Source organism: Hyperolius riggenbachi, chromosome 12 (assembly GCF_040937935.1).
Source record: "Hyperolius riggenbachi isolate aHypRig1 chromosome 12, aHypRig1.pri, whole genome shotgun sequence".
Lineage (NCBI taxonomy): Eukaryota > Metazoa > Chordata > Amphibia > Anura > Hyperoliidae > Hyperolius > Hyperolius riggenbachi.
The window spans coordinates 150,966,916-150,977,740 of NC_090657.1; positions in this window are offsets into that span (position 1 = coordinate 150,966,916).

Here is a 10,825-nt window from a genome sequence, read left to right on the forward strand (position 1 = left end):
TGCCTCTCCCTCTACTCTTTCCCTCTGCTCGGATTACGTGTATTTTCTGGTGAAACGCTTCCACATTTCGATTATTTTCTGACAACGCTGCCCCATTACGATTATTTTCTGGTGAAACGCTGCTGCCCTATGATTAATTTCTGGTGAAATGCTGCTGCAATAAGTGTAGTTTCTGGTGAAACACTGCCACATTACGATTAGTTTCTGGTGAATTACGATTCTGAATTACGATAATTACTATTATTTTCTGATGAAACACTGCCGCATTATGATTATTTTCTGGTGAAACGATGCTGCATTATGATTATTTTCCTGGGGGGGAGGGGCTTGGGGGGGGGGGGCGCCACAGGTTTTCTCGCCTGGAGTGACAAAATGACTAGAGGCACCCCTGTGTATTCGTCCTCTTTATCCCCTTCCATCATGGCTCTGGGCACAGCCAGGCAGGCTAATTTCGCCGGTGAGTCCCTCCACATCCTCTTGGCCGCCCACGTGGTTAGCCACGCTCCCAGCCCCAGGACTTCAGCCGGCAATACAGAGGAACAATCGCTCCGCCCCCCGCCGCCTATGCACGCAGCCTGCTGTTCACTTGCAGCGCTGCGTGCAGGCATGAATAGGGCGGCCGGTGGGCGGGGAGAGCGGCACATAATGACAGACTGTGTGTCTATCACTAGCCGCCCGCCCCTCACTGTAGTTGTGGCCGCGGCCGCCGGATCACAGTGCGAGGAGGAGGCGGCGGTTTCAATTTTAAAGGGACATGAATTAACCCCGCCTTTGACCAACCAGGCGCCCCTAGGCACGTGCCTAGGGTGCCTTATGGTAAATCCGGCCCTGCATATGCGTATGGACAGTGATGTAAACCGGTCAAAAAGGAGATGCAGATGAGTACTAGTTACAAGCGACATATGTTGTAGTTTGGTGCCACTGTTTTGGTGTGAACATAATCAGTATGGGCTGGTTAACACTACCAGCTTTTTTTAAGAACCAGTGATTTGAAAAACACTTGCTAATGCAAAGCTATAGGTGATTTTTATAAAATCACATTGCTCAAGTGAGAACACACACATAGCATTTAATTAAAGGGGCACTATGGGGAAAAAGTGTAAATTTTAAAGAGAATCTGTATTGAAGAAATGTTATATAAATAAACATATCAGCTTGTTCGGGGACATCTCCTAGCCCCCTCTGTGACATATTCGCCGCTCTCCGCCGCAATATTGGTGATAAAATAACAGTTTTGTAAACAGTAAAGATGGCCGCCGAAACAGGAAGTATACTGAAAAACTGGATGTATACAGTTTTTATTATTACACAATGAATGCAGCCTTCAGATGTTATGTGCAAGTTTAGAAAAAGTTTTACACTCTGCCTCTGCGGCTCTGTGCCACTGAAGGGTGACAAGAATCCCCAGACTCCTTTATAAACACAACTGTTTCTTCTGAGACAGGAGTCTGGGCTCTGCACTTGTGCCTGGGTAACAAATTGTCAGCATGTGACAGGCAACTCCCTCCTTCCACAGCCTCACAGACACAGTGAGACTGAGAGCAGGGACCTGTCTGTGAGTGAGAAATAAACAAAGCACACAGGAGTGAGCCTGGAGGGGGGCATGCATAATTTGTCCCTATCACAGCAGAGGCAGCTCCTTCCTCTCTGGGTCGACAAATCTTGACAAAGAAAAGAAGATAAGATATATTAGAGAGACAGTACAACTAGAAAAGGCTGTAGTAAGCCAGAGCACATTAGAACAGGTATAGGAACTTGTAGGATAGGAGAAATAAGGCTGAAAATGTAGTTACAGAGTCTCTTTAAAAGGACAACTGAAGCGAAAATAGACTAATGTTATAATCTATTGTATCTATCTTCCTTCTCCTAAAAATGACTTTAAGATATTCCACAGTTTTATTTTATGTTTAAATCTACTTTTTAAGTTTTAACTGCTGCCTCAAAGTCTGGTTTTAATAAAGGGCAGAAATCACATTGCACATCTCTGGGTGTCAGTGGGCTGTGGAGTGTCTCACAGAGAAAAATGCAATAGTACTATCAGAATACAGTGAAATAATAATGCACAGGAGTGGTACTGTGTCTGCAAGTTAATGTACCATCAGCAGTAGAGTGTACACAGCTCTGGGTGTCAGTGGGCTGTGGAGTATCACACACAGAGAAATGCAACAGTACTATTAGAATACAGTGAAATAATAATGCATTGGAGTGAGGAATAAGAACACAGGCCTAGCTAATGCTTTCCCTACCCATCTGCAGCAAGTCTGACCCTGCTCTCACTAACAGTCAGCAGCCAGCAGAGAATGAATCCAATATGGCCACCACAACTGATTTTTGATAGGGGGGTGAGGGGTTCCAGGAAGGGGTGCTAGCTGATTGGGTGCAATGTGTCTGCTGACTGTACGGTAAGGGGTCAAAGCTTAGCTCAATGATGATGTATAGGGGGTGGGTCAAACATGCTTAATGTTCGCTGTTCACCGCAAACAGCAGGAGTCCGCAGAATACTGTTCGGCGGCGAACAGTTCGGGCCATCTCTATTGTGAACCAGCTCTATTACAGATTAAACACTGATAGTCTGTATGTGCCACCCCCCGCCCCCAAAGAAGGTTGTTTCGGCGCATGGCACTCAGCGTCAAAAAAAGGTGCCCCATAGCAGCAATGTAATGATGCGTGTGACACGTAAGGGTAATTCGGGGCTCTCCGAGTTGCAATAACTCGGATGGGCAATAGTATTTAGCACTGCCGGGGAGTTTTGCGGCAGCAGGGAGAGCCGTCATTCGTCTCGCCCGAAGCCCAACTGATCGAAGCCACGAACATACATAAGCACCGCCCCCTGAATACTCTACCCTCACTTTAATTCCAACCGGATCCCAGCATCCACTGTAACTGCAAGACTGAACAAACAGGAACTTAAGCAATTAATTGTATTCCCTTTTATATACTGTGGACTATATTGTTTATTTGTTAGCTATTTTTGTAATTTTTCTATAATCTTTTCATGCACTATTTTAACTTTTTTGAATAAAACACTTAAAATCATTTAAGGCTACTTCGTGTTCTGAGTATTGAATCTGCCTCTGGGTGCTACCGTAAAGATAACGGGTCCGATCCAATTCGCTTTTTCTGCTAGGTGTTCTCCTAGGTGATATTTTCACATCTTATTAATAAAATGCCTTTAAAGTCACCCGCAAACAAGAAAATATTTAGAATAATTTTGATAGTACTTTTTCACCTACTTTTTAAAAAATATTTTTTTCTATAGCAGTTCTGAAAATGTATTTTTAACCAATTCAGCCTTTTGGACGTAGCTTCTACATCCAAAAGGCTGCTGCCACACTGCTGCGCGCTCCCACGGCACACGGTTCCCATTCATTGATCTAAGTCCCCGTCAGAAAGACTAACACCGTCTATGAGAAGCCGCAATCTTTCTGAACAAACACAAAATTTCACGCCCTCCCTTCACTCCCTGTAAGCGGGATCGCTTGCTTACAGGATGGAAAAAAATTACTGAGGCCATCTAGTGGCCAAATAGTAAAACTACATCTACATGCATTTTTTTTTCTAATAAACACAAACAATTACATGTAATTAAATTAGTTAGTTAAATTAACAGTTTAACTCCCACACTCCAAAAAAAAATACCTAAATAAAAAAAATTTATAATTTTTTTTCTTAAATTTTTAAAATTACAATTAACAAAAACATAAATAGTTACCTAAGGGTCTAAACTTTTTTAATATGCATGTCAATAGGGTATTTTACTATTATTTTTTAAATTATAAGCTTGTAAATAGTGATGGACGCAAAACTGATAAAATGCACCTTTATATCCAAATAAAATATTGGCGCCATAGATTGTAGGCAAATAAAATACATGTGTTTTAATTATGGTAGCATGTATTATTTTAAAGCTATAATGGCCGAAAACTAAGAAAAGATTTTTTTTCCATTTTTTTTATCAATATTCCCAATAAAATGCATTTAGAAAAATAATATTCTTAGCCAAATGTACCACCCAAAGGAAGCCTAATTGGTGGTGGATAAAACAAGATATTTATCATTTCATTGTGATAAGCAGTGGTAAAGTTATTGACAAATTAAAGAGAACCTGAGGTGTGTTTAAAGAATGTTACCTGCATACAGAGGCTGGATCTGCCTATACAGCCCAGCCTCTGTTGCTATCCCAAACCCCACTAAGGTCCCACTGCACTCTGCAATCCCTCCTAAATCACAGCAGTGCTGTGAGGCTGTGTTTACATCTGTAGTGTCAGTCTCAGCTGCTCTCCCCGCCTCCTGCATAGCTCTGGTCCCTGCCCCGGTCCCTTCCCTCCAATCAGCAGGGAGGGAAGGGATGCAGGCGGGGACTGGAGTTCTGCAGGAGGCGGGGTGAGCAGCAGACTGACACTATAGAGATAAACACAGCCAGCTCTGACAAGCTGTTTGTCAGCAGCGTGGCTGTGATTTATGAGGGATTGCAGAGTGCATGGGGACCTTAGGGGGGTTTGGGATAGCAACAGAGGCTGGGCTGTATAGGCAGATCCAGCCTCTGTATGCAGATAATATTCTTTAAACCCACCTCGGGTTCTCTTTAATGGGAGGTGAAAATTGCTCGGATGCATAAGGTGAAAAATGTCAAAATGGTTAAAACAGAACATGAAAAAAAATATTTCCCAAGAAAAACATAGGAGAAAACGTGAATTGGATCAGGGCCATTGTGTTTTGCATAGAGTAAAGGGTTAAACAAAGGTTGTTTTGTATAAGTGTTCCTTTTCAGGTCATGTCCTTGTATAGACACGTGGTGGCAAACGGTTTGATTCTACATGTGCGACCCCCAGTTTTCTGTTCGCCTCCTCTCAGCTGGTACATAGATTATAGTCTCAGATGCTGGAAAATCTATGTGCAGGGTAAGGCTGTGAGAGGTATGACAGGGGACTAGGGGTCTGTGACAATACTAATATGACGGAGGTGCCAAGCCGTTCAGGATTGGACTAGCAGAGTCTCCACATTTTAATTGCTTGAGGAAGCGAGTGAGCCTGCGAAACGTGTCGCAAGTGAAGTTGTTGCTGTTTTTTTTTTTATTAATAAAGAACTGCTTTTTGAAAATTGGCCACCTGTGTCTGACTGCTTGGGGGTAAGTCCACCACTACCACTTTCTATTGTTTTTAAAATGTTTTACTCTGGCGCCTCTGTATCATAATATTACAGGAGGCCATCTGTGAATCCAAGCTGTTGAAATGAAGGTGCTCTGGTCTCTGGCAGCTGTTGAGAGTTCTTCTGCCACGCTTACAATTTGCAGCTTCCTGCAGGCTTCTCGACTACAGACCCCTCTGGAGGTCCATACTCGATAACTAATTGGAAGCTTCACAGAAAATAGAGTGGGAACACACTTAACAGCTGGAACATCATCATTTAGCAGTGTGGATCCAGGGACAGCACAGTCACACTCACTCACATGCTCTCCCTGGCACCCATCATTTAACACTGCTAGCATGATAATTCACTGCTATCCATGCATCATCTCTTACATCTTCTATGTATACAGTATCAGTATAATTCAGGTTCCTGTGCCCCTAAAAAAATGCCTTTCCCCGTCATACTTCTCATTCTGGCAAAGCAACATTTCTATTTGATTTTGTCAGAATGCAGTTCACCTCTTTCTCTAGAAATGACGGATGCTAAAGTAGTTGTCAAAGGAGACTGAAAAGGCACAGAGTTCAGATATGTCTGGACAGAATGTGACGGAGAGATTAAGCAGGGTTCTTACTGACTTAATTAACCTGTTAAAGGCACGGCTGTCTCCAGATTGCCATTAACCTCACTGATTGTTACCATAATCCGTTCCAGGGTTGTGAAAGGCTCGGCGCTCCCTCCCCAAAAATCCTTTCCGTGCATCAGACAGCAAATCAGCACACGCTTCTGAGATTTTAGTCCCGAATTGTAAAGGTGACCCGGGATTAGCCGTCAGCTCAATTTTGCTGTTCTTGGCAGAGGTGTCTCATAAGCATCAGAAAATAGACTGTGGTAATCTGAAATAGAATGGCACAAAAATCAGCGGCAGAGCTGTGAGTTTGTCCCTGGGCCGCAGACAGCTTCTTGATTGCCTTCTCAGCCGAGCTGTCAGCAGGAAGCCTGGGGGGAGCAGGTTCTGTTAGCAGGAGGTGTGCAGAACCCTCTCACACTCCGCTGTTCTGTTTATTGCAAGCCTTATTCATTTCCAAAACACTCCGGCAATAAGTAAATCAAAGACAGACTGACGCAAGACGTATTCCGCCGAGATGGACGCCAGAGGTTACACCTTGAGCCGGCATTCCCATGGCTGAGATGGGGAACAAATTGCACTTCACAGAAGTGTATCTAATAATAACACAATAAAAGGCACATGATATGATAGGTACACATAGGAAAACAGATGGGATAATCGTGTATTGAAAAAAAAAAAAAGACAGAATTCATTATGGCGTTTTCATTTTATGCCTAGCCATACATAGAGTTGCGATTGAACATTTAAACAATAAACTGCACTCCAGACAGACATAAAAACACAAACTAATCATGTTATGTACTCATTAAAAAACACTAAATGTATTTTTATATACAGCGAGTATATCAGTACAGTAATAATCTATCACATTTATGGTGAGGGACACTGGGGCTGATTTATCCAAAGGACACTAAAGGAAAAGTGGAGTAGTTGCCCAAAAGCAACCAGTCAGGATCCTTGTTTCATTGAACAAAATCTGATTGTCAGCTCTGGACACCTTCTCCACTTTTGGTTGGATTTTTCTGCACCTGATTTGATAAATCCATCTCGTTGTGCTGCTGATGATCTTGTTATTGGAGATTCTTTACAGAAGTGGGGATCACACCGGTGACTCAGCTGATGCTCTTCATGGTCCAATTCAGGTACTGTCCTATCTGTAAGTTTAGGAGAAAGAGTGCACACCTCAAATCCCTATGGAGTGCAGCTACGCAGTACAGCAGTCCACCTCAGTGCATTTAGCCACAGCGGGAACTCATATTCACTGTTAAAAGTCTACTTTAACTCTGATTACCCTGCTTATTATCTTCTGCACAATACCCCCAGACGCCTAGGCAAATATAAGAAGTCCTTCTCCAAACATTTGATTAACTGCATGACATTAAATCCATAAAACAGATGGTAGATTTGATGCAATCGATCCATAATAGGAACGTGCAGTTTGGCCAAACCTGGAGGCTTTGGTTTGAATACTCGGAATTAGATGATTACAAATGGCTTATCGAGCCAGCCCCTTCTAGATAGACCATAACGCTGATGTTCCATGGGTGTGAACCCTTTAGAACCGTTGAGGGTCTTTGGACCTCCTGATATGCTCATCTCCCCAGAGATTTCTCCCCTCGGTATTGTGTACAAGCCATGTCTGTTTTCTTTTTCTTAACTGTACCTCTTTTTATCTGGTTTCCTTCTCTAAATGTTTGTACATAAAAGTACGTCAGCACTCTCAGGTAGATGCCATTATCTTTAGACCTTTGATCCTGACGTTATGGTGATTGGCGGGTGGAACACAGTTGTTAGTTCCCTTTGGGCCGTGGGGTCCGCCATACGAATAGCCATTAGCTCAGGGTCTGTCTGTCAGACACACACGAGGGCACCCGAGAGGTGCATTAGCATTATGATGCCTCTTTATGCTGTCATCGTACCTGGCTATATTAATATTTGTTTCATCAGCTATATGTCTTCTACACATTGTGCCCTGAAATTATTGGATGGTGGCACTGGACAGCCATCGTTGTTAATAGTTATCATTTGTATGTTCGACACAATGTGATGTCTTGTTGTTTTTTCATTGTTGTGACAAAAACTTCTCATAAAAATAAATAATTTTTAATCTATAGCATGAAATATGCATTTCATTAAACATGCATACAATTGCATCAACAACCACAATGGAGGAGAAGGACGCAAGCAGTGCAGAGGTCGACAGCCGTTTCGCACTGAACAGAGGTGGTGCTTCAACAGGACAATGATCTCCACTTCCCTTAAGCAAATCTGAAGTGAATATTAAACGTCAAAATAAACATATCATACTTACCTCCCGTGTAGCCTACTAATCAATGTCTTTCTCTCCTCCTGCGTCCTGTTTGTACACTGTGATCAATGGAATTCTACGTCCTTCATTTTGAAAGTGACTATTACCCCATAACAGCTTCCTGGACAACACACTGTTAATCTGTAATATCGTCCACTTGAGCCAAGGGGAAACATGGACATAACCTTGCTCATCAGTTGTCCTTTCAGTTAAAACTGACAGCAACTGTTATATAACTGACAGCAACGGATATTTTTCAGTTCCAACAAAATCTTGTCAGAACTGGAAGGAATCAGTGTAAGAAGAAAATGGTGAGCTTCTGAGAGGAGCTGACAGCAAGGTAAGTATGTAATATTCATTTGCAGGATCACCATGTGTTTATTTTAAATAATTTTACTCAGTTCAGGTTCACTTTAAATGCAAACCTTCATTAATAAATTTGCACATTTTGACTTGTATGCATCCAGTATAGTGGAAGACATTGCCTCGATATTCTGCCACTAGTATCATGGAAAGACGACATCCAGGAGCATGACATTTCCTGCTCCAGTTTAACCTTTTCGGGACCGGCCACCTACCCCTCCCTTAAGGACCAGGCATTTTGCGCCGGAGGGGGTGCGCACGTTTGGGGGGGTCAGGCGGCCGGATCCCGTCTGTGGCTGCCTGGATTTGTGTCCCCCCATGGTGGCCTGGGCCCCCCCCTTCTGCCAGCAGCCTTCACTTACCTTCCAGGCTCCAGCGATGAGCCACACGGGACCCTCTTCTCCGGCCGGCATCTCCGTTCTGTTTGACGATCAGTTCCGGGTCACGGCTTGATGACGTCATCAAGCCGGGACCCGGCGCTGACTTCAGACGGAGCGGAGATGCCGACCAAAGCGGAGAGGGGTGCCGATCATCGCGGGACCGGCAGGGAGTTGATTGGATCCTCTTCTTTTTCCCCCTGCCGCCGCAGCTGTCAAACTGATCACTGCGATCCGACGGCGATCGTAGTGATCACGTGATCAACAGCCATAGGCGATGGCTGCTGATCACTCGGGGGAGATGTCGGCTGTCATATGACAGCTTAATCTCCCCCTCCGGGTGCGCACGATTGCGTCGGGAGCGGAAATTGCGGGCCGGCGTAGATTCTACGCCGCATCAGGCTAGAACAGCCACAAGTGCGGCGTAGAATCTAATGCACGTGGTCCCGAAAAGGTTAAATAGGAGTGAAAATCCTGTCACTGACCAACCAGAAAATCAGGGGTGTGGTTAAACCAGAATTTCTAACAACATGAAAGCACCTCCAACCCAGTATTAAATCAAAGATGCAAGAGCAATCTAATAGGCACTCATTGCGTCCTATAACCAATATGGTGCGGATAGACACCACACCCATATTCAATTCACATTTTCTACAAAGTTTTTTCCTAGGTGAGATTTTCACACCTTAACAATAAAATCCATTTTAACCCACCAGCAAGCAAGAAAATACTCAGAATAATATTGAATGTACTGTTTCAGCCACTTCTTGGTGCTTTTTCAATTGCAGAGTGCTAAAAAGTTATTTTAAACTGACAATTAAAAATTATCTTCTACGAGAAAACGTAGGAGATAAAGTGAACTGAATATGTCTAAGTTAGTCAGCTATCACAGCTGAACGATGTTAGTGGCTTGGCTAGTAAACCATGTTAAAATGCATACACTTATACTTAAAAAAGGGCATCTGGATATTTGGGTGCTGGGTGCTGAAGCTGCTAGTAGATTACTTGTAAAATTACCAATATTCCACTAGATAATGTCAATAGTAGAATATCGGTAATTTTACCTTTCGCTTTATCTAATCTTCCTTTTACACTAACCCTCCCTCTACCTACTCCTCACAGTAATCAACCTCTTCTGAAGCCTTACACTAACCCACCCATACCTATTCCTAACACTAACCCTCCACCTATGGCTATTGCTTAAAGTGAACCTCCAGACTAAAAATCGACTCAGCAGCACTGAAAAGGCCTGGTGTTTCTTTAACAGTTTCACAGCATCGGAACTTTGTTTCTCTTATACAAGCCTCATTTTTAGCTGCACAGATGAAAACTGCCCGGGCATTTTTCCCCAGATGCTGTGCAAAGCATGATGAGATTTCTGATGTTGTTGTTCTCGTTCTGCTATTTTGGTGCAATTTTTTTTTTAATATTTTGAATTTGACATTTGAAGCCTAGTGTGCGCAGCTGGGAGGGGTTATCAGGACACAGGACAGTTGGAACTGTGTCTCATGCTCCCTGTCACCTCCTTACAACCAAAAAGATGATTGCCCCCATGACAAAGATGGCAGCCCCCATGAATCACAAACATTTGCCTGTTCTTTTAAAACAGGGTGGGTAAAAAATGATATTACCTCTCTATTGTAATTAACATAACTAATGTAACTTAATGACAGTATGTTTGTTTAGGCTGGAGTTCCCCTTTAAGAGTGGGTTTTATTTCCGGCCAGCAGTGATTACTTGACTAGAGGCTGTAAATATTTAACTAACCATTACCATGCTGATTCCATATTCCATACCATATTTGATTCCAGTGGCCTTTGCCCAGCAATACTTACATTGAGTTTATAGGTAAGGATGCACCTAAGTAAATGTGGATAAAATGATAAAACCCACTGGTATTTTACTTTTAAACAGGTCCACCATAAGTGTAGACAGTTCTCTGTAGTGGAATACCCCTTAAAACTATCTTCCATTGCTGCCTGGAATATGTTTTGTAACTCTGACTGGTGTAAGGTACCA